The sequence below is a fragment of the Hyperolius riggenbachi genome, chromosome 4, assembly GCF_040937935.1.
Source record: "Hyperolius riggenbachi isolate aHypRig1 chromosome 4, aHypRig1.pri, whole genome shotgun sequence".
In the NCBI taxonomy this organism is placed as follows: Eukaryota; Metazoa; Chordata; class Amphibia; order Anura; family Hyperoliidae; genus Hyperolius; species Hyperolius riggenbachi.
The window spans coordinates 133628400-133652910 of record NC_090649.1 but is presented as its reverse complement, the minus strand read 5'-3'; the positions used below and the strand labels follow the sequence as shown (position 1 = coordinate 133652910).

The following is a 24511-nucleotide window of genomic DNA, read 5'->3' as shown; positions in this document are numbered from 1 at the left end:
GAGAGTTACTGTGTGGTAGGAGGTGGGTAGGCCATCATACATTCATACATTCAGATTCAGATACCTCAAAATAGCTTTGGACTTCCTGACAACATTTTCTTCCTATTCCCACTGCACTTTCCTAGTAACTGGGCTATATTTCTTGCACCTGCTGCACTGTAGCACGATTGCTCCAGAATCATGGCAAAATGCTTCAGGGAACACGTTTTGCGATTGGAGCTAATCACAAAACGCCCACGATCTGCACCAATCGCGGCAGTGAAAACACTGCCATAGGGTAATCTAGCGCTATAAAAAGCACTTTAGCTATTAGCAGGAATCACCAGCTAATCGCTCAGGTGTGAATGGGCCCTCATAGTTCATCTGGCCATTAAGTGACAATGGAAGAGTAGGACTGTAGCACAGTAACACACTCTTACTGCCGACCTTTAGAAGACATGTGGCCATAATTGATTATTTTCAGAAATCTCTGAGATATACAAGGGCTGACAGTCAAGAAAAAAGTACAACGTGTCTTCGTCAAGCCTCACACATGTATGCGTAAAACATTTTATACATATTCTCAGAGCTCCTCTTTAATCCTAGTCATGGCATTTCTCTCACTATTAAAGGGAACCTGAAGTGAGAGGTATATGGACGCTGCCATATCAGTGTTCTCCCCAGGCTCTTTCAGCCGGGTGCTCCATCTGGCTAATTTTGGTGAGCACCCGGCTGTCATCGGCTCACCTCCTCCTCTGCTGTAAGCAGAGAAGCACCAGCACCGCATTCTCTCATCTCGCCCCACCCGGCTACTTTTACATTCCACCCGGCTGGAGAAAAATTTTGGGGAGAACACTACATATGTGTTTCCTTTTAAACAATACTGCTGATCTCTTTGCAGTGGCGTAGCAATAGGGGTTGCAGAGGTTGCGACCGCATCGGGGCCCTTGGGCCAGAGGGGCACCAAGGGGCCCTCCCTCAACTTCATTATTAGCGCTCTTTTGGTTCTGTGCTCATAATAATCACTTCTATATATACTCTGAATAGTGGTAATCATTAACAAACTGTTCCCCATTCCCTTCTTGCACCTCTGACACTGTAGTTGCCATTGGCAGGTTTTGGTGCACCGTATCAATTGTTATGTATAGAGTGCTTGGGGGGGCCCCATGTAAAACTTGCATCGGGGCCCACAGCTTCTTAGGTATGCCACTGTCTCTTTGGCTGCAGCAGTATCCGATTTTTGTCAGATAGTTCTGACCTGCATGCTTGTTTAGGGTCTACAATATAAGGGGTAGAGGATCAGGACAGCCAGGAATAGCACAAGATTGCTCTGTGGAACCTTGGTTTGCAAGCATAATTATTTCCAGAAACATCCTGGGCGATATTGCAAGGACAAGGCTGAACAGATGTGTTGCCAGCCTGCAGACTAGCAAAGTGTTCTGTTGCTAAGCGAAGCAGCAGAGTGACGACGGAGCGGCGAGCGAGTGACGTCACAGGGGGAGTGGGGAGAACAATGCTCTCAGTCGGTGCTCGCCCAAATTGATCTGCCAGTCTGATCGCTGGCAGAGGCACAATGGGGGCTGCTGTACACACACTAGATCAGGAGTTGCCAAACTTTTTTGGTCAAGGGCTGGGTCAACATACCTCAAACTAATGGGGGGCCGGAGTATACATAATATGACGTAGAAAACATTACATTGAACCTACATAGTGTAAACTACTACCTGTTAACACGTGCAGCCCTTTTGTCTCCCATTCAATCAAAGCAGATATTATGCCCCCAATACAGCATGTGCAGATAATATGCCCCCCAACACAGCATGTGCAAATATTATGCCCCCAATACAGCATGTGCAGATAGTGAAAAAACCTCTTTGCGCCAGACAGTGAAGCATACCCAGGGGACAACCTGTCGTCCTATTGGACTACAGTATGACCTGATGCAGAAATGGATTGGAAGCCAGTGAATGACTGCTCGCTGGCTTCCCTGTGGCTTGGTGGTGCCAGCAATGCTATTCTATATGTGAGCCACCGATATTTAAGGATGCAGTGGGCCGCATCTATAAGTAACCCACGTTGTGAGTGGAGGGCCGGTGAAAAAGTCTCAGGGGGCTGCATTTGGCCCGCGGGCCTTAGTTTGAGGACCACTGCACTAGATTATCGGGAAGTGGTCACTATCAGCTGCCTCAACAGAGTTACATCTAACTTGTGTACGAGTCTTTAGGAGCAGCCTCTTAATTTGCATAAGGAAACACTATTTTGGGGTAGAGCCACATTAATCCATGCAATGCAATGATGAGGATCAATCAATCCGAAACAGTCTGTATGCATGTTGGATTATTGTGGCTCTGTAATATTAATAAACTGACACATCATTGCATTCTAGCGGATCTGGAGGTGTATTTAGCTCACAGGGGTAACAAAGGATGATTTGCATATATTCAGAAGTAATGGTCTGGGAGACATCTCTGAGCTCACTTTAACCTGAATTATCGCAAATACTTTCTGTTTAAAAAAAAGCAAACTTTTGTTTTCCATAGCATTTTAGTAAGAGGGCTTTTTGGACCATTGTAGCCCCTTACACACTCCTGGGAGTTCTGGTTCACCATGACCTTGCTGGGTACTCTGTACCTCAGTGTGTAGTGTGTTACATATCTTCTTAGCAAATTGTTACCAAGGGGATATCTATAAATCATGGGGTAGCAAAGCAAATATTTTCATACCGGTATTAGGTGTTTTATCACATGCTGAGATTAGTATAAAACAAGTTCAACCTAAATTTAGTTACGATGAGTTGTATTGTGAAATATTCACTTTGCAACAATAGGCAAAGAAAAAAAATCCCCACAGGTAGGGAAATAATGCAATATGAAAATACATACATAGGCACATGGGAATAAAACATCATGATAAGGAACACACACTCACTTAGGTTACCAGTTAGTAATGCACATGAACAGGGGCATAGCTAGAAATCATGACAAAATATAAGGTACCTTTCTGCCTCAGGTAGCACCCCAGTATAGGTAGCCTGCCAGAGTACAGATAGAGGTATCCCCAGGATGGGTAATTAGAGGGGTCTCCAGTATAGGTTGCCAGATGTTCCCCCCCAGTGTAGGTAGCCTGAAGTAGCCCTCCAGTATAGGTAGCTAGAGGCACCCCTAAGCATTAGGTAGCCCTCTAGTATGGGTACCCAGATGTGCCTTCCTGTGCAGGTAGCCTGAAGTTGCCCACAGTATAGGTAGCTAGAGGCACCCCTCAGTATTAGGTAGTCCCTCAGTATGGGTAGCCAGATGTGCTTTCCTGATCGGGTAGCCTGAAGTATCCCCCAGTTTATATATCCAGATGTTCCCCACAATGTAGGTAGCCTGAAGTAACCACCCTAGTGTAGAGTAATAACATTATAGTATGAATATAGTAGGGAATAGACTATGAGCTCCTCTGAAGAGCAACAAGTAACAACATAAACAAGTACTCTGTAAAGCACTGTAGATGTCAGTGCTACATAAATACATTGGACTGCAAAAAACACATGGACATTAGCAAAACTATTTTAGAATAATAACCTAACAGTGCTGCATACCGTATAACATGCTAGCGGTGTTATGGCATTTATGTCAGGTGCACAGAGGTGGAGTCATTGGCATCTCTGCAATTTACTTTAGCTGCTTGTGTGAACAATTAAGCTGTAGCCAGAGGGAACATGTGGTTGTGCTGTGTGACTAAATAATCTGATGTTTATATTTCAGTTGCAGTTGAAAAGTACATAATAAGTATGACTAGAATAAGCAGTATCCAATCTATATACAATTCAGTCCAAGGGGTATTGGTGTGAGACCATTTCTGAGGATATTGGCATAGGATCATTAATTAAAGGTACCCGTATAGCCTCGAAAGTTAAAGAGAACCCGAGGTGGGAATCTTAGAGTTAAATCTATACACAGAGGCTGGGTCTGGCTATAGTGCCCAGCCTCTGTTGCTAGTTGAATATTCCCTAAATCCCCCCTGCTCTCTGCACAAGCCCATAAATTACAGCCGCGCTGGCGACACTGAGCGTGTCGCAGCAGGCTCTGTTTACCATTCTAGTGCCACTCATGCCGCTCCCCCGCCTCCTGCAGAGCGCCGATCCCCGCCCACGTCTCTTCCCTCGCCGCTGATTAGAGAGAAGGGACTCGGGCAGGGAACTGCGCTCTGCAGGAGGCGGGGGAGCAGCGTGAGTGACACTAGAAAAGTAAACAAAGCCAGACAGCGCGGCTGTAATTTATGGGCTCGTGCAGAGCACAGGGGGGATTTAGGGAATATCAACTAGCAACAGAGGCTGGGCACTATAGCCAGACCCAGCCTCTGTGTATAGATTTAACTCTAAGATTCCCACCTCGGGTTCTCTTTAAGTGGACTTTGTGTGTAAGTCGACCCCAATATTTGACCATCTTAAGCTGGATTTTTTTATTGACTTAAGTATAAGTCTACCCAGCAAAAGTTAATGGCTGCACTTGAGGACCAGGAAGAATTAACAGCTGCACTTGGGGACCATGAAGGGTTAGTGAATGCAATGCATAAAGTATTGCAGCCATTAGCCTCCTCCTATCCCTTAAGTGCAGCCAATAATACCTCTAGGCTCCCAAGTGCAGCAAATAACACCTTCAGGCCCCCAAGTACAGCAATTATTCCCTCAGCTTCCTGCAGCCCAGTATTTTCCCCCACCCCTTTCCTTGTTAATTGTTGTGGCCAGGACTTTCAGACCTGTGCTTTCTTGGCATTTCCTTTATCAAGAAACTGTGACTTACCAGTGGGTAAATTGCAACAAATGGGAATGTCACTAAAAGTACACACATTACTCAGTGTTGCATGTGACTTGTGTATAAGTCAACTCCTAAACTTTTATTTAGTGAGTCTAAACCTAAATGTCTAGCTAGCAAATTTGGTGATGATAGCATATAAAGGGGGTTTGCAGTTAACCACTACATTTGCCAATATTGACTTCAATGTAATTCGAAAAGTAAAATTATACAGCTCAGCTTTGCTTGATGGTTTTGTAACCATCCATCTTCTTCTTGATGATAAAAAATAGAGGTTTTTATCATTTTTAGATTTGCAGATTGGGCTGGCCAAGACAGGCTTTTAATTTAGTGATCCTCCATCCAGAGCTTGACTCCCCTACCTGTGTGTCATGGGGCATTGTCTTGTAACAAGTTGGCCGTGGGAGGGTTAATTACCATGTTTAGTGTAAAGGTGCCCATTTACGACACAATTTTCGCAAATCATCAACCTTTCTGATCGATTAGATTGGAGAGTGTTGCTGGTGCCAATCAACATTAAAAAAAATCCATTTATCCATTAATTCATCAATCTTTTTTGTGGTTCGATTGTACTTGAATTGATCAGATTGGTTATTCTTTTGTTTTTTCATTTATGGTTGATTCCTTCTGATCGCTATTAAAAACTGTATTGTTAATGACCTTTGGAAGTACATAGTGGGAGGTTAGTCTTAGGAATAGATAGTGAGGGGTTAGTGTTAAGAGTAGGTGGGGGGGAGATTAGTGTTAGGAGTAGGTGGGGGGAGGTTTGTGTCAGGAGTACGTTGGGGGCGGTTAGTGTTAGGAGCAGGTGGGGGGGGAGTATATTTTTAGAAGTAGGTTGGGGAAGTTAGTGTTAGGAGTAGGTGGGGGAGGTTAGTGTTAGGAGTAGGTTGGGGGGAGTTAGAGATAGGAGGAGATAAGGATGGTTAGTGTTAGGAGTAGGTGGGGTGGGGTTAATGTTAAGAGTAGGTTGGGGGAGTTAGTGATAAGAGGAGATGAGGGCGGTTAGTGTTAGGAGTAGGTGGGGGGGTTAATGTTAGGAGTAGGTGGGGGGTTAATGTTAGGAGTAGGTGGGGGAGGTTAGTGTTAGAAGTAGGTTGGGGGAAGTTAGTGATAGGAGGAGATGATGGGGTTAGTTTTAGGAGAAGGTTGGGGGTTAATGTTAGGAGCAGGTAAGGGGAGGTTAGTATTAGGAGTAGGCGGGGAGGTTTGTGTTAGGAATAGGTGTGAGGAGGTTAGTGTTAGGAGTAGGTTGGGGGAAGTTAATGTTAGGAGTAGGTGGGGGAGGTTAGTGTTAGGAGTAGGTTGGAGGAAGTTAGTGATAGGAGGAGATGAGGGGGTTAGTTTTAGGAGTAGGTGGGGGTTAATGTTAGGAGCAGGTAAGGGGAGGTTAGTGTTAGAAGTAGGTGGGGGAGGTTTGTGTTAGGAATAGGTGTAGGGAGGTTAGTGTTAGGAGTAGGTTGGAGAAGGTTAATGTTAGGGCTAGGTGGGGGGAGGTTAGCGTTAGGCGTAGGTGGGGGTAGGTTAGTGTTAGGCATATGTGGGGCAAGGTTTGTGTGAAGAATAGGTTGGGAGTGGTTAACGATAGGACTAGGTGGGGGGGGGGTTAGTGTCAGGCGTAGGCGGAGGAGGTTTGTGTTAGGAATAGGTGTGGGGAGGTTAGTGTTAGGAGTAGGTGGGGGGGTTAATGTTAGGAGTAGGTGGGGGAGGTTAGTGTTAGGAGTAGGTTTGGGGGAGTTAGTGATAGGAGGAGATGAGGGAAGTTAGTGTTAGGAGTAGGTGGGGAGTTAATGTTAAGAGTAGGTTGGGGGGAGTTAGTGATAGGAGATGAGGGAGGTTAGTGTTAGGAGTAGGTTGGGGGAGGTTAATGTCAGGGCTAGGTCAGGTGAGGTTAGCGTTAGGCGTAGGTGGGGGGAGGTTAGTGTTAGGCGTAGGTGGGGAGAAGTTTGTGTTAAGAATAGGTTGGGGGAGGTTAATGTTAGGACTAGGTGTGGGGAGATTAGTGTTAGGCATAGACAGGGAAGAGTTAAGGTGAGTACACATATACGATAAAAGATATTTAGATTTAAGCAACCAACAACAATCGAAAAAATTATAGGACGATGTGTAGCATTACCAATTTCCTACAAACTGGAATAACTGCTTAACTTATAGTTGTGCATGACTCCTGGCAAAGTCCCTCGGATAACGGAGCCGCCAGTGGAAGAACAGAGGGAACCCAGAGAACGCAGTGGGACCTCATGGACTACGGGGGCCGGGGGGCTTGGAGGAAGCTCCAGGTAAGTTCATATTCCATTTTTTGGTTGTGTTCAGCGTCCGTTTAACATATAGTTGTAGAAGCAATTCACTGGTCTTTGCTCTGTGTTTGTTTAGCCAGATCAAACTGTCTAAAGACCTGTACACACGCTAGATGGATGTTCCTCAACAGTATTGGGACTTGATCCTTTGTTAGACATCAGTGGGCTGAGGTGGTGCCAAACACACAGTGCATTGCAGCACTGCCATGAAGCTGCCAGAGACCAGCCAGAGTGCCAATGATGACTTCTGTCCACTGCCAAAAGAACTTACAGTATCCATGATGTGTGCTTTGTGTAAGCAGGAGAGTAACTTTACCATAAAACTTTTTATTTTTATTTTTTTATTAACAGACTATTTTGTTGACATTCAACCTAGAATAAGGCCCAGATCATACTGGCTTTAAAAAAAATGTTCTGTTCGTGGATCAGAACGGAATGGATCCTAACGGATGCAAATGGATCGAATCTTAACCTATGGATCCGTCCAGATTGGTCTGTTAGAAGAGATCCGTTCCGCGTGATCCACTGAACGGCCTGCAACTTTCCTGCTGCAGCAATTTTTCCGGACTGCTGAGCTCAGCGGAATGGAAATGGAAGCTGAAGCTATGCATTGGGGCAATGAGAAAACGGAACGTTTCTTCACACTAGTGAAGAAATAGATCATTTTTCTATAGATCATTTTTTATAGATACAATTGCAACTGGTTTCATTATTGAGGAATAGTTAGGATTCTTTAAAGTGGACCTGAACTCTTGCACAGGACAGAAGGAAAACAGAGAAATGCACCCTGTATGTATTTAGAGAGTTTAGCCTGTCTAATCCCGCCTCATTTTTGTTTAATCACTAGTGGTAATTTGATCTCTCCACTGTGCCAACTGACTACCATGGCAGAGATGGTAGAAGCTCATCTGAAAGCATAATATGTCTGCTTCCATGAATTAGGAAGTAGAAACGATGCAGATTTATTGCAGGATGTGTATCAGCTTTAACAAAGAAATGTTTTTCTTTACAGGTTATTATGTTGTTGTGTATCTTTTAGAGCAGAAAAGTTCTGAGTTTAGGTCCACTTTAATGCTGTGAATCGATTAAATATGATATTTCTCTTTTGCTCTGAATGATCTTATCAAATGTATGGTGGCAACGTCACTTAGCACCTTTAGCTGTTGCTTACAATTGCTCATTTTGCTGCTTCCAATACATAACCTTCAAGAACTGACTGTTCGCCGGGTGCATAATGTATCCCAATCCTTGACAAGTGCCACTGAGATGAGATAATCAACGCTATTCACTTTATTAGCCAGCCAGTAGTTTTAATGCTGTGGCTGATCAGTGTAATAAGCGTCAGCAGGACCTGTTGCCTACAGCGTAATGCTCTACACTGCTATCTGCATAAAATACATAAATGCAGGGATTCAGCTATATCAGACATTTATGTCTGTAAAACGAGTTTCAATGGCCTATAAAAGACCAAAGTACTTGTAAATGATTGATCTCTGATCCACAGAAGAAAGGAGAACTATCTGTACACAGTTGGCTTTGTACGGGACATTGTACGGGACTTCCTTCTAGCTAACCACCCCCTGATGTCTGTGGGCAGAAGTACGCAGTATCTGTTAGCATTGGACTTTACTGTCACACACATGATATCATTGATATTTACATAAGTAGTGCAAGCGTGACCCTAGTTGAGGGAGGCAGCTTGAGAACTGCCCAGTTCTGATAGTTCACACAAGAGCTGCCTGTGGGGAGGCTGGAGCTGATATATGGGATTTTGTGCAAATACAAATGCTGTTCGGGGAATAACACAGATATCACACAGAAAGAATGATAAAGTGTGAGAGCAGGAGGGGTGGAAGCTGGACCTGGGACTCTCACCATCTCCTGTCTAAGCATTTTCATTTTCACTTGATTTTGACATTGTATAAGGGCCATTTCCACCAAGTCATAATACACAGTGTTTTCCTGCACAGGAGTTGGACAGGGAAACGATGTCTATTCAGTTAATAGGCTTACCGTCTGAATTGCATGCCTGTGCGATTCAGACAGCATGCTGCAGTTGTCCACTGTATGTGTCCCAATCCCTGGAAGCGATTCAGCTGCATATTCGTACAAGCACAGGTGCCTTGTCCGATTTGGAAATGGACGTTGCACCCCAGTGAAAACCGGCCCCTAAAGTGTACTTGAGATGGGGCAAGAGAAAAAATGTATACATGCATGGGGCTTCGTCCAGCCCCCTCCAGGCTGATCGCTCCCTCGCCTCCCCCGTCGTCTCCTGGATCGGCCCCGGTAAGTAATCCAGTCAGGGCCAGTTGACGCTCTCCTGTAGCCAGGTGTGTTCTGCGCCTGTACGATAGTACTGTACAGACACAGAACGCTCCTGGGGACGTGGGCGCACAGCCAGGCTGCGCATGCGCAGTACACCCCAACCTGGAGGACTTACCGGGGGTCGATTGCAGAATATCCAGGAGGTGGCGGAGGACAGCAAGGGAGTGATCAGCCTGGAGGGGGCTGGAGGAAGCCCCAGGCATGTATACATTTTTTCTCTTTCCCCATCTCAGGTTTCTTCAGTCTTCAAGGGAACCTTAACTGAACAGGGGGTAAAGAGTTTCACTTACCTGGGGCTATTACCAGCCCCCTGCAGCAGTCCTGTGCCCTCGGAGCCGCTCTGGAATCCTCCGGTCCCCCGCTGTCACTTAGTTTCGTTTTTGACGACTCACCAGTCGGCCGGCCGCCATGCGTATTATTGGACGCATTCCCTACAGCAATTAGCGCTGCTGCGGACCGCAACGCGTACAAAAATACGCGTTGCCACATATCTACGCGTGCGGAATGCGTTGTACGCGTTGCGGTCCGCAACAGCGCTAATTGCAGTAGGGAATGCGTCCAATAATACGCATGGCGCCCGGCCGACTGATGAGTCGTCAAAAACGAAACTAAGTGACAGCGGGGGACTGGAGGATTCCAGAGCGGTTCCGAGGGCACAGGACTGCTGCAGGGGGCCGTTCAGTTAAGGTTCCCTTTCAGTCGTTTTTCACCTTATGCATCCGAGCAATTTTCAACTCCCATTCATTCGCCAATAACTTTATCACTACTCATCACAATGAATTGACCTATATTTTGTTTTTTTCCACCACCAATTAGGCTTTCTTTGGGTGGTACATTTTGCTAAGAATTATTTTTTCAAAATGCATTTTAACGGGAATAAAAAAAAAATGGGGAAAATTCATTATTTCTCAGTTTTCAGCCATTATAGCTTTAAAACAATACATGCTACCATAATTAAAACCCACATATTTTATTTGCCCATTTGTCCCGGTTATTACACCATTTAAATTATGTCCCTATCACAATGTATGGCGCCAATATTTTATTTGGAAATAAAGGTGCATTTTTTCAGTGTTGCATCTATCACTATTTACAAGCTTATCATTTAAAAAATAATAGTAATATACCCTCTTGACATGCATATTAAAAAAAAGTTCAGGCCCTTAGGTAACTATTTATGTTTTGTTTTTTTTTGTTTGTTTTTTATTGTAATTTTTTTTTTTTTTTTTATAATTACAAATTTTATTTGGGTATTTTTGGCAGTGTGAGAGGTATATACTGTAGTTAATTTTAAATGTCATTTATTGTGTGTTTAAAACATTTTTTTTTAAATGTATGTAGATGTAGTATTACAATTTGGCAACAAGATGGTCTCAGTCAAAAAAAAAAAAAGTTCTTCCTGCAAGCGAACAATCATGCTATTACAGGAAGTAAAGGGAGGACGTGAAACTTATTTTTCTTTAGAAAAATCGCGGCTTCTCATAGAAGCTGTCGGTCTTTCTAACGGGGGCTTAGATCAATGAATGGGAACTGTGTTCCCATTAATTGATCTCCGGGCTAATGGGCGATGGCACGGGAGCACGCGATCGCCGCAGGAGCGCGCAGCAGCAGACTTTTGGATGTAGCAGATACGTCCAAAAGGCATAAATGGTTAAGGCTGGGATAGCAGAAACGTTCGTGTTGCGGAAGACTCTGCATTTTTGCCACCAATGGAAGTTTATGGGCCGCAGGAAAAAACACATATAAAAAAACGCATATTTGTTTTATATGCGTTTTGAAACCTGCATTTTTAAAAACGCTGGGTTTTGTTGCATCATATTCAAAAACGCATGTAATGAAAATCAATGGGAATGCAACGGTATGCATTTTTCATGCGTTTTCCATGAGTTTTTATATGCGTTTTTTGAAAAAAAAAGTTTTAAGATGTATTTCTGCTTCCTGTTGTCTTCCTAGAGATTTGCATGAAATGCAAAAGAAAAACACATGAAAAACGTATACAAAACGTATATGGATTTTATACATGCGAACCGCAAACGCATTAAAATGCACTCAAAACGCTTAAAAAAACGCATCAGCGGTAAAAAAAACGCTAACACAAACACAACAAAAATACAACAAAAATGCACACAACAGTAACATAAACCATGACATACAACGCAGCCTTTCACGTTATGTTACAGTTATGTGAAAAACTATTTGCTCCCTTCCTGATTTCTTATTCTTTTGCATGTTTGTCACACTTAAATGTTTCTGCTCATCAAAAAACGTTCACTATTAGTCAACGATAACATAATTGAACACAAAATGCAGTTTTAAATGATGGCTTTTATTATTTAGTGAGAAAAAAAACTCCAAATCTACATGGCCCTGTGTGAAAACGTGATTGCCCCCCTTGTTAAAAAATAACTTAACAGTGGGTTATCACACCTGAGTTCAATTTCTGTAGTCACCCCCAGGCCTGATTACTGCCACACCTGTTTCAATCAAGAAATCACTTAAATAGGAGCTATCTGACACAGAGAAGTAGACCAAAAGCACCTCAAAAGCTAGACATCATGCCAAGATCCAAAGAAATTCAGGAACAAATGAGAACAAAAGTAATTGAGATCTATCAGTCTGGTAAAGGTTATAAAGCCATTTCTAAAGCTTTGAGACTCCAGCGAACCACAGTGAGAGCCATTATCCACAACGGGCAAAAACATGGAACAGTGATGAACCTTCCCAGGAGTGGCCGGCCGACCAAAATTACCCCAAGAGCGCAGAGAAAACTCATCCGAGAGGCCACAAAAGACCCCAGGACAACATCTAAAGAGCTGCAGGCCTCACTTGCCTCAATTAAGGTCAGTGTTCACGACTCCACCATAAGAAAGAGACTGGGCAAAATGGCCTGCATGGCAGATATCCAAGGCGCAAACCACTTTTAAGCAAAAAGAACATTAAGGCTTGTCTCAATTTTGCTAAAAAAAAAACATCTCAATGATTGCCAAGACTTTGGGGAAAATACCTTGTGGACCGACAAGACAAAAGTTGAACTTTTTGGAAGGTGCGTGTCCCGTTACAGACAGGTCTGGAGATATATGAGATTAGTACTGACGAGATTTGGCATACCAGGGGAATTTATGAACGCAATCAGGAGCATGTACACGGCCCCTTCGGCCGTCGTGAGCAACATGGGTTTGGTTTCACCGCAATTCCCAATCCTCAATTCTACTCGACAGGGGTGCCCCCTCTCTCCTCTTCTGTTTGCAATGTGTATCGATCCCCTTGCCATCCTGGTTAGACAATGTCCTGATGTCTCAGGAATCGAGGCCGGAGGGAAATCATATAAAGTGGCTCTATTTGCAGATGACACTATATTTTCACTCACTAATCCACAGATCTCTCTTCCTAACTTATATAAGCATATTGATAGATTCTGTGAATTTTCTGGCTTCAAAATCAATAAAACAAAATCAGAGGCAATGGCTTTTGGCCTTCCTGAAATACAGAAACAGTGGCTTTAAATTCAAAGACACATGAATTAAATACCTTGGAATTCATCTCACCCCAAAACTGGACCAACTATACGGCGCCAACTACACCCCTATGCTATCGACCCTTCATGGTTTACTGAGTGAATGGTCCCACTAGCAGTTATCTTTGACAGGCCGGATAGCGGCGGTCAAGATGACTCTCCTTCCTAAACTATTGTATATGTTTAGAGCCCTCCCCATAGCTATCATACCAAAAGAAATCAAGAAACTTCAGTCCCACACCACAAAATTTATATGGAACCACAAACCCCCCAGAATCAAGTACCAATACCTGGCACGAAGTAAGACACAGGGAGGATTTGGAGCCCCGCAGCTTCTTTTATATTTTTACGCTGCCCGCTTAGCACAAACATTTCAATGGGCCTCTCCCCCGGGGAGGACTAGATGGGTGGACCTGGAGGCCTCACTCATAGCTCCCTTTCCGATTTCCAATCTCATGTGGACCCTCCACCCAGACATTCCTCACCTCAAGGAGATTCCCATTATCTCGCAAGCTTTAACCCTATGGAAAATAATATCTAAAAGGCTGTCCTTAGACAAACGTCCCTCCCATTTAGGTTCTCTGTTCGGCAACACCGATTTCTCCCCCAGCCTTCAACTACCTGTCTGGAACCAATGGATAGGCAAACAAATCACCTGAGTAAACAACTTCTATGAGGACGGGAAAATACTGTCATGGCAAGCAATATCGGTAAAACACTCCCTACCTCCCTCGGAAATCTTTCATTACCTACAGTTAAGAGGGTTTATCTCGCATTTGTCCAAGACAGGCCTATGCCCTGAACCATGTAATTTGGAAAAGATATACATACGTAATTACTCAGATAAAGGCCTCATCTCAGATCTATACTCCATTATATGGTACCAGACTCTGGATGAGGTCACTACCCCATTGAGCAAATGGCAGGCGAGGTTAATCAAAACTTTGGACGACAAAGGTTGGCTCTCCACTTTCAACTGCATGGCTAGATCCTCAATCAATTGCATTCTAAGGGAACGCGCTTACAAAATCTTCTACGATTGGTATCGAACTCCCTCTAAAATGCACCAATGGAACCTGATTCCCACTAACACATGCTACAGAGGCTGCGGTAGAGAGGCAGACCAGCTCCACTGTTGGTGGAGTTGCCTTTGCGTCCAGTCCTTCTGGGCGTTGTGCTTTCAAGTACTCTCTGAGGTCCTTGGTGCTGAGGTACAGGTCGACCCCTGGGTAGCTCTGTTCCACAAATATAATCCTCAGGTTTCCAAGGGTTTTAACGCATTTATAGCCCATGTATGCAATGCCGTCCAATCCCTACCAACAGGGCAGCTCTTATGCTCAAAATCAAAGAGATATACACCATGGAGCACATCACCTCTTCTATAAACAACAAACCAGATAAATTCCTTAGCACATGGAGCCAATGGTCGTCCTGGACCTCATCCCACTGACCTCGTGTTCTCTCCTGCCGAACCTCCTCAACAGCTGGGTCACTTTGTACGACCCCCCCCCCCCCCCTCCCAGGGTCTTACACTTTGATTAGATAACGCAGCACAAGCACCAACAATATACGCATAAGAGACGGATTTATGTCAACAGTTAAAATTTTTATGATATTCTTCTTTTTTTGTTATTATTTTAAGCTACATGGTCTTATCTCCCGTCATGTTTGTTTCTTCCCCAGCCTGTATTTTGAGCATTACTAGTCGTGTTTAACATCTGTGACGTTGGCTGTTTTCAAGGACATGTCATGTGATAACCTTTACCACTGCTTATTTACATTTTGGACATGTTTTCATATGTACCATGACTTTTAGCCTTCTTAATAAAAAGAAAGTTGAAAAAAAAAAGAAATCAGGAAGGGGGCAAATAGTTTTTCCCATCACTGTATGTGTGCACCCAGCCTTAAGGTGGCCACACACAATACAATAAAAAGATCAAATTTAATGGCAATCCAATAAAAACGATACAGCAATGCACAGAAAAAAAAAAAAAGGATTCGAGTTAGAAATCTGATCAAATTTTCAGTTTTTGTTGTTTAAAAAAAAAAACTCGATAAGGAGTGGTGGACATTTCTGTACAATTTTCCAGAACATTGAATGGTGTAGGATTGAAAAGAAATATACAATAGTATTATGTGTTTTCATATTTTTTTATTAGATCATTTTGTTTGATTATTCCGTTAAAGCGAGTATAAAGATGTTTCCAACATGTCCGATCGGATTTTTATTGAAAAAATGGGATAATTAATTCCTTTTCTTGATCGCAAAAAAAGATAATTTTTGATTTTTATTCGATTTGATCGTTTTGGTTGAATAACGGGAAAATTGAACATTTTTATTGTACAGTGTATGGGCACCATTTGTGAAGGCTGGAAACTGCTTGCAGAAAACGCTAGGAAAAGTGTGAAAAGTCCCAAGTCTAATGGAAACTGGTCCTCGCAATCTCCTAGATTGTAAACCGGACTGACCAGGTGGCTCTAAACCTCCGCTGTCACAGCTTGTACTTTGCAAGCTTGTTTTTTGCTGTTTGTTGTACAGCTTTGCTCCTTGAGGTGGCCACTAACTGTCCAATTTCTAGCGAAAAATTGTTTGAGCGATCAGAAATTCTGATCGGATTGGTTGTAAATAACCTCCATTGATGGACACAATTGATTATGAACGAGTGAAAAAAATGTCGCCCGAATAAATTGTCGAACTAAAAATTGGATTTTCTTGTTGGTTGTGATAGATAGGAAGCAAACAATGATTCGTTGATGGTGTAGTGAACGATGTATTACAATATTTCACTTCCGATCAGAATTTCTGATCACTCGAACGATTTTTCGCTAGAAATTGGATCCTTAGTGGCCACCTTAAAGCTAGCACCTTATTAATAAAATATTAAGATTATTTTAATTCATCAGATGAAATTTAGTTGGGAGCTCTGGGACAGATTTATCAAGAGTGTGAGTGTCTGAGACAAAATATTAGTAGGTTTTTAGAAATTTCTTAGGATGTCTCAGACATCCTAAGAAATCACTAGATAGTGCAGATTCCTTCTTAAACTGTAAGGACTAGAAGGAGCTAGGAGGAGGGGAATTGCTGTTGCTGAGGTAACCAACACATCTGCTGTCAGCAATCTCTGAGTGAGGGGGAGGAGCCCTCCACAAATCACATCTAGCCTGCACTATCTCTAGAACTGCTAATGAGCACTTCTTAATCTGCAGCAGTTTAGGGAAGGATTTGCACTTTTCTTAACTGTAGTGTAGCTCTAGAAATCCATGCTAAACTGCCGCTATTACATAGGCTTTGGGAAGTTTCTTACGATCATGCAGAACTGTTCTTCTGCAGGTTAGAATAGTTTTAGAAGGAAAAACTGTCGGTAATGCTTTGATAAATCTGGCCCTCTGTGCTTCATCTTCATATTCGTTCCAGTTTCACTTGAGCTGGTCAAACAACTAGTCAACAGTATATTTAACGGGGGGGGGGGGGGGGGGGGGTTGGCACTCTTGCCTTACAGCGCTGGGTTGTATCCCAGGCAGGGAACTATCTGCACGAAGTTTGTATGTTCTCCCTGTGTCTGTGTGGGTTTCCTCTGGGCTCTCCAGTTTCCTCCCACATCCCAAAAACATAGAGATAAATTAATTGATATAAGTTAAAGGAAATCTAAATAAAATGTAAAAAAAAAAAAATCAGTTTAAACTTACCCCGGGACTTCTTGCAGCCCCCTGTGCCTACGCCGTCCGTCTGAGACCCTCCGGCAAGCAAAGCCGTCCCCCGCAAAGCTGGCTGGCCATGCTCCTTCTCACCGTGCAGCTAAACGCGTTCAGCTCATGCGCAGTACGCGAAAATCACCACTGCGGATGTGCAGAGTGCTCGTGTGAGCATGATCAGGGTACGCGCGGCTTGAGTGTGCACATGTGCAGTAGCCGCCAACTAACGACGACTGGCCAGCTTTGTGGGGGTCGCTGCTGCTCAATGAAGGGACTTGGACGGAAGGCAAGTGCACAGGGTGACTCCAGGGGGCTACAAGAACCAACTGGTAAGCTAAACTGATTTTTAATGTTAAAGTAACCCTTTAATTGCCCCTAAATTTGCCCTAGACTACAATACATACACTACACAATACATACATAGACCTATGACGATGGTAGGGATTAGATTGTTAGCCCCTCTGAGGACAGTTAAATGGCAAGAAAATATATACCATATTTTAAGGACAAAAATCGGGGAAAAAAAATATAACTAAACCTAGCTGCATCTATGGTGCAGGGGTGTCTTATGGAGCTTTCCCTCCCCAAGCTATCTCTGTCTCCTAAGCTATACTGCCCATCTAAAGTAACCCCTGCTGCCTTCCTCAGCTACATTAACACCAACTGCCTCACAGTTACACTGGCACCCCTTCCCCTACTCAAGCTTCTGTATCCCCTGGCAACAGCAGGGAAAAAAGCTTTACTGTGGTGCCTGACTGCCCGTCCCTCCTCCTGGCAACCCAGAATTAAAAAAAAAAAAACTGTTTCATGGCATCCCCCCCACAAACTGAACTGTAGCCCCTGGCAACTGGCCAGTAAAAAAAAAAAAAAAAAACAGTGAGTCTCCTGTTGTCCCCGCCAACAACACAATAGCCAATTGTTACTGCCGGCGCGGCTTCAATGCTGCTATATGCCTCTCTGATCTCCCCGGCAATTGCAGTGTCTGAAGCGCTACAGTGGAAGCCTAATTACCTGTTCCAGCCACTGTGATCCTCCATTTCATGTCCTCCCATGCTTGCAGCCTCGCACTGGCGTCCTCTCACTGCGTGACCTGACGGTGCGCACCATCACGTGACCTGACTGCGCACCGTCGGGTCACGCAGTGAGAGGACACCAGCGCGAGGCTGCAAGCATGGGAGGACATGAAATGGAGGATCGCAGGGGTTATAAGAGACGTAGCAGGGGGGGGGGGGGGGGGGGCTGCTCCGGGGAAAGTGTTTTTTTTTTATTACTGGCCAGATGCGGCTCAGGACCGCCGCGGGAACTGTTTTTTTTTCCCCTTAATTCTGCCATTACAGGGCACAAGAGGCTTGGCAGGGGCCGCAGCAGGTATCAGTGTCTATGTGCAACTTGGTGGGGACACCTGGCTCAATCAAAAATGTAGTATTCGGACTATAAGGCGCACTGACTTTTTCCCCCCACTTTTGGGGAAGAAAAAGTGTTCCTTTTAGTCCGAAAAAATACGGTACTCTGTACAGTGCTGCAGAAGATGTCAGCGCTATATAAATAACAATGACAGCCTGAAAGCTATCTTTATATTAGATCTAACAGAATAATCGAACAAAATCATCTAATCGAAAAAAAGAAAAAGTAAGAAACTGTACCATGTATGGGCACGATTTTTCTTTTTTTTTTTATTAGATCATTTAGTACGATTATTATTCCATTAGATCAAATATAAAGATTTTTTCAACATGTCTAATCGGATTTTTATAGAAAAAACAGGATAATCGTTCATTTTTCTTGATCAAAAAAAGATTCTTTTCAACTTTCATTCCATTCGATCGTTTTGGTTGAAAAAAACTGGAAAATTGAATGTTTTTATTGTACCGTGTATGGGTACCATTAGACTTCCTGTCGTTCAGGAAATGCTGTTGAAAACAAAGAAAACCCTGATAATCCCACATAAGGAGATGGACTAGTCCAAAAACTACACAAAAGGACACAAAAAGCATGAGCAAGCACCACACCGGCGCAAAACGGCTGTTGTGCCGTCCACATCATCCCCTGGTCACCCAATCCCTACTAAACCACCACAATCTTCAACTTAATTTGATGTTTATACATGTGATGGATATGTATTTATCATAAGCGTTGCTCAAGCAAGGATTAAAGTATTTAAAGAGAGTGCCCAGTCTGCATTTATGTACTGTTTGCTTGTCCAAAAACTGTTGGTTCTGTCAGATTTTAACTGTTTACTTTTTTTGCTGGTCCTTTAACACAGGCGTTATGGTGTTAACCACTGCATGCTTCGTGCTATGCCCGACTGATCTATTGCACCGCACTGCTGGAATCACATTTTTTCTTAGATTTTCTTGGTTTTTTTCAGTGTTTTGTGATTTTCCTGTGCTATAAAACCATGCAGCAAGTCTTTCATGTGCGATGTGCAATTCTCGTTTACGCTGAAAATGCAGACAAATTGTGTGTTGTGCAAAAAATTGCACTGCAGATTACATTTACCTATCTGTAAATGCTAGAATTTTTTTTCAATTAGAGAATTTTGTTTTATTATTCCGTTAGATCGAAAAAAAAATTATTTTTGACTTTCATTCGATTTGATTGTTTTGGTTGAATAAACAGGAAAATCGAACGTTTTTATTGTACCATGTATGGGCACTCATAGATACATCTAAAATGGGGCTGCAGAGGAAAATCAAAACCCCAAAAGCTGCATACAAACACACATAAAACGACACAAAAACTCACACGAAAGTTCATTCAAAAAATACCAGTTTTCCTGCATTTGTGAAGGCTGGAAACTGCTTGTAGAAAACGCTAGGAAAAGTGTGAAAAGTCCCAAGTCTAGTGGAAACTGGTCCTCGCAATCTCCTAGAATGTAAACAGGACTGACCAGGTGGCTGTAAACCTCCGCTGTCACAGCTTGTACTTTGCAAGTTTGTTTTTTGCTGTTTGTTGTACAGCTTTGCACCTTATTAATAAAAGATGAAGATTATGCTAATTCATCTTAGTTGGTAGCTCTGAGCATCTTCTCCATATTTGTTCCAGTTTCACTTGAGCTGGTCAAACAACTAGCCAACAGTATATTTAACGTGGGCGTACTGGTTAGCACTCTCGCCTTTCAGCGCTGGGTTGTATCCCAGCCAGGGCACTATCTGCATGGAGTTTGTATGTTCTCCCCGTGGCTGCGTTGGTTTCCACCAGGCACTCCAGTTTCCTCCCACATCCCAAAAACATACAGATAAGTTAATTGTTAAAAGTTAAAGGAAATCTACATAAAATCTACATTAAAAAAATCAATTTAAAACTGCAGCCCCCTGAAGACCCTCCAGCAAGCAGAGCCAACCCCCACGAAGCTGGCTGGCCATGTGCCCCCTCACCGCGCAGCTGAAAGCGTTCAGCACATGCGCAGTATGCGAAAATCACTACTGCGGATGTGCAGAGTGCTTGCGGCAGCGGGAGCACAGGGTGTGCGCGGCTTGGAGGCGCGAATGCACAGTCAGTAGCCAAGGACTGCTGGCGACCGGCAAGCTTTGTGGGGGTCGCCAAGTGCACAGGATGACTCCAGGATCACTCCAGGGGGCTGCAATGACCTATGACTATGGTAGGAATTATATTGTGAGCCCCTCTGAGGGACAGTTAAATGGCAAGAAAATATATACTCTGTACAGTTCTGCGCTATATAAATAACAATGACAGCCTGAAAGCTAAAACTGATTCTGACAATGAGGTCCCATTAACTAGAATTGCAACTAGTATGTATGGCAACATACAACACAACTTATCCACCCCTTTAGTAAGTACTTTAGCACGGAGTAAAATGCACACTTGAACTTACCAAAACTTCTGGTCAGTCACTGTCTTCAGTCACTGATTGCTGTTTTATAACCCTGGTAGCTCCACTTTGCATCAGCACCATAATAAATGATTGTGCCATCAATCAGGGAATGAGCAGAGATAGCACGATTGCGAGGCTAAGCAGTGACAAGGGTGCAGAGTATATTTAGGAGGAGGGGTGGAGCTGAGAGTGGTGGGCTGGGGCGGGGCTGACAGATGCCTTGTACAGTAATGCTATATGAAACACTAGCAGGTGCACTAGACTCTGAGCACACACAGGGCTGGCACAGGAAACGTTGGCAGCTGCGGGGGACTTTTTACACCATGGCTTATAAGAGAGAGAGAGTTACTTCTAAAGAAAAGTGTTCAGCAGCACGTTAGCTGACAGTTGAGGCTAACCCTGATTTGCATGTTTCCCCTCAGCTTACCTGAGAGACACGTTCAGAGTTCTGACTATTGACCGAAACTGATACCACACGATCCTCACTTCTCTGTTTACATTTTCCAAGCTGCTTCCTGTGTGAAAACCGATAAAGCCAAAAAGAGAAGGAAAAAAAACACTAGTTTATTTTGTATTGGTAAATCCTGTTATGTAAGTTTATAGAGAAACGAAATGACGTGGGAACATTTGGAAGTTTTATGTGACAACACTGTCTGTGGTCGCTGCACACGTTATCATGGCAATGTACTTAAAGGGTACCTGAAATGGTACACTAGCGCTAATTTATACTTACCTGGGGCTTCCTCCAGCCCCAAAAGCTTTGAGGCTTCCCTTGCTGTCCTCTTCAGCCCCTCCGTTCTGGCGCTAAGACTCCCGGTAATCTGGTCAGTCGCCGCCAGTCGAGGGCTTTCACGCATGTGCAGAAGACCCTGACTGCCTGGATTAACGGGAGTCATAGCAGCATAATGGAGGGGCTGAGGAGGACAGTGAGGGAGGCCACGGTACTTATGGGTCTGGAGGAGGTCCCAGGTAAATATAAATTAGCGCTAGTGAACCATCTCAAATTCACTTTAAAGGGTACCTGAAATGAAGATAAAGGCTATATATTTATACTTGCCTGGGGCTTCCTCCCACTGCAGTGGGCTCCCTCGCTGTCCTCTCCGGCTGCTCTGTTGTCTTCTAATCAGCCTTGGTAATCTGGCTAGTTGCGACAACTCGTGTGCATGTGTGGTATGGCCGCGATCCCTGGGAGCGTTCTGCGCCTGCGCAGTACTACTGCATAGGTGCAGAACGCTCCCAGCTGTGGAAGTGTGATGGGGGGGTACTCGCGTGATCGAGCCACATGTGAATAACCGCGTGGTTGGCCATATTACGGAGAGGAAGGCAAAGGAGCCCACGCACCTCATGGGGCTGGAGGAAGCCCCATGTAATTATCAATATCGCCTTTATCTTCATCTCATTTTTCCTTTAACCACTTCACCCCCAAGGGTTTTTACCCTAATGGACCAGAGCAATTTTCACTTGTCAGCGCTCCTCCCTTTCATTCGCCAATAACTTTATCACTACTTGTCACGACAAAATTATCTCTGCCTTGGTTTTTCACCACCGATTAGGCTTTCTTTGGGTGTTACATTATGTTAAGAATTATTTTATTCTAAATGCATTTTAACAGGAATAAGAAGAAAAAAAATGGAAAAAAATTCATTATTTCTCAGTTTTCGCCCATTACAGTTTTAAAATAAAACCTGCTACTGTGAATAAAACCCATGCCATTTTATTTGCCCATTTGTCCAGGTTATTATAACATTTAAACTCTGTCTTTAGTATAATGTATGGCAACAATATTTAATTTGGAAATAAAGGTGCATTTTTTTCATTTTTGCGTCCGTTACTAATTACAACCCCATATATGCAACAGTAATAACCCTTATGCCATACATAGTAAACAAAAAGCAGGGTCCCTAACGTAACTATTTTTTTTAAATGCTGTCATTTTTTCATTTTTTGTTTTCAAGTGCTTTATTTTGGTAACTGTGGGGGGGGGGGGGGGGGGTGTTATTTTTATTTAATTTAAAGTGTGTAGGATGTTTTTTTTTTTTTAATCTTTTGAATGTCTTTTTTTACCACTAGATGTCCTCCTCATGATCACTGTATTCTAGGCACAGAGTGCTGTTACAACAAAGCTCATTGAAGCCATGAACTTTGCTTACGGACACTTCGATTCCCTTTCACCAATTACGGCTCTGCGAGTTCTGACCGTAAGTGCGGCCCTGGGGGGGGTTGGGGCGCAATCGCTCGGGCACGTTAGCAGCGACCGGGGAGTATGTTTTGAAGTCCTGTGGTCTGTTAAGTGGGACCTACAAGATTATTTTAAAACGGCTGGTGGGCGGGTAGTGGTTAAAAACAATACACATTCTGTTAAAGTGCACCTGAGACGAAGTAAGTCTCATGTTTTATACTCACCTGGGGCTTCCTCCAGCCCCCTGGAGGTCGCTCGTTCCTCGTCGTCTCCCTGGGCTGCTCCTGTCCTTCGCTGGAAGGTCTGGCACTCAGGTGCTGAACACCCCCAGTCGGGGGAGTGCATGCGGGCTGGACGCACATGCACGATGAAACTTTTGTGTCAACAGCTCTGGTACAATTTAAAGGATACCACAACTGACATGTGGCATAATGAGATAGACATGGGTATGTACAGTGCCTAGCACACAAATAACTATGCTGTGTTCCTTTTTTTCTTTCTCTGCCTGAAAGAGGTAAATATCAGGTATGTAAGTGGCTGACTCAGTCCTGACTCAGACAGGAAGTGACTACGGTGTGACCTTCACTGATAAGAAATTCCAACTATAAAACACTTTCCTAGAAGAAAATGGCTTCTGAGAGCAAGAAAGAGATAAAAAAGGGGGAAATTCTTATCAGTGAGGGTCACACTGTAGTCACTTCCTGTCTGAGTCAGGACTGAGTCAGCCACTTACATACCTGATATTTACCTCTTTCAGGCAGAGAAAGAAAAAAAGGAACACAGCATAGTTATTTGTGTGCTAGGCACTGTACATACCCATGTCTATCTCATTATGCCACATTTCAGTTGTGGTATCCTTTAAAGAGAACCTGAGGCAGGTCTACATGCTGCCTGGTCTGTGGGAGTTGCTGGACCAGGCAGCGCTCATTACCTCCTCTCCCCGCTGCTCCTATCTGCCTCCATCCATCACTTTCACTTCGGTGACCTTAGGGGTCACAGCACTGGAGACAAAGCGTCTGTGATCTCCTGTGAGAGCATAGCGGGGGAGAGGAAGGGAGAAGGCAGCAGAGAGCCTGTTAGAAGACTCTGATAGGTCGGGGAAGGGGCGATTTGCAGGCGTTCCTTAGCCTGCAGTGGGAAGCCTCTTCCCTGTAGTTCATCGTCATTCAGAATGTCCCCAGATTCCGGGGGGCTGGCGGGGCACAGCTGGCACGTAGATCGGCGATTAGGGCACACAGAGGTATATGCTGCAGATCATGGGAACATGCCTCTGTGTCCCTTTTCAGATTTAATAACCCGCTTCGGGTTCTCTTTAAGCATTCAAAATGTGTCTCCCACTGGGAAACCTTTCAAAAGTCCTATCCTCACCTCAGCACTATTTTCTATAGGTTCTGAATGTTCCTCCAATAATATTAGAGCAAAGATAATCCACCTCCTTTGTGCTGTGAAACAGATGATGTTATCTCTATGGAGGTCTTCTGAAGTACCTGATATGTCACAGCTGATTCACATTACAAATCATTAAATACTGCTTGAATGTTATGCAAAAGAGTGAGAAGGCCAGGCAGATAGTACAAAAGAGGATTTTGAAATTAAATTGATTTAGAACTTGTAAAAAGTTTAATCTCTACAATACTCCAAAATTGTTCAGGGTACATCTGTACAATTTGTATTCTGTTCTGAAAGATTCTAGCAGGACCATAATTTAGCAGCCTCCTCCTTCCTAACACATTAAAGGACAACTGTAGTGAGAGGGATATGGAGGCTGCCATATTTATTTCCTTTTAAACAATACCAGTTGCCTGGCAGCCCTGCTGGTTTATTTGGCTGCAGTAGTGTCTGAATCCCACCAGAAACAAGCATGCAGATAATCTTGCTAGATCTGACCAT

General features: G+C 43.7%; 1 protein-coding gene across 9 annotated transcripts in view; it reads right to left on the bottom strand.

The window, feature by feature from the left end:
* LOC137570520 (beta-galactoside alpha-2,6-sialyltransferase 1-like) overlaps nt 1-20886 on the bottom strand; it is a 126928-nt gene extending 106042 nt beyond the window's left edge. For 7 of the 9 annotated variants that reach the window (XM_068279204.1, XM_068279211.1, XM_068279205.1 and 4 more), the window contains exon 1: nt 20443-20566. The gene's annotated coding sequence lies outside the window, so the exon portion shown is untranslated. Of the gene's footprint in view, nt 1-19375; nt 19393-20442; nt 20567-20869 lie in introns of those variants that run through there. The other 2 variants (XM_068279208.1, XM_068279209.1) reach the window with 2 other exon arrangements.
* Nucleotides 20887-24511: the final 3625 nt, after the last annotated feature.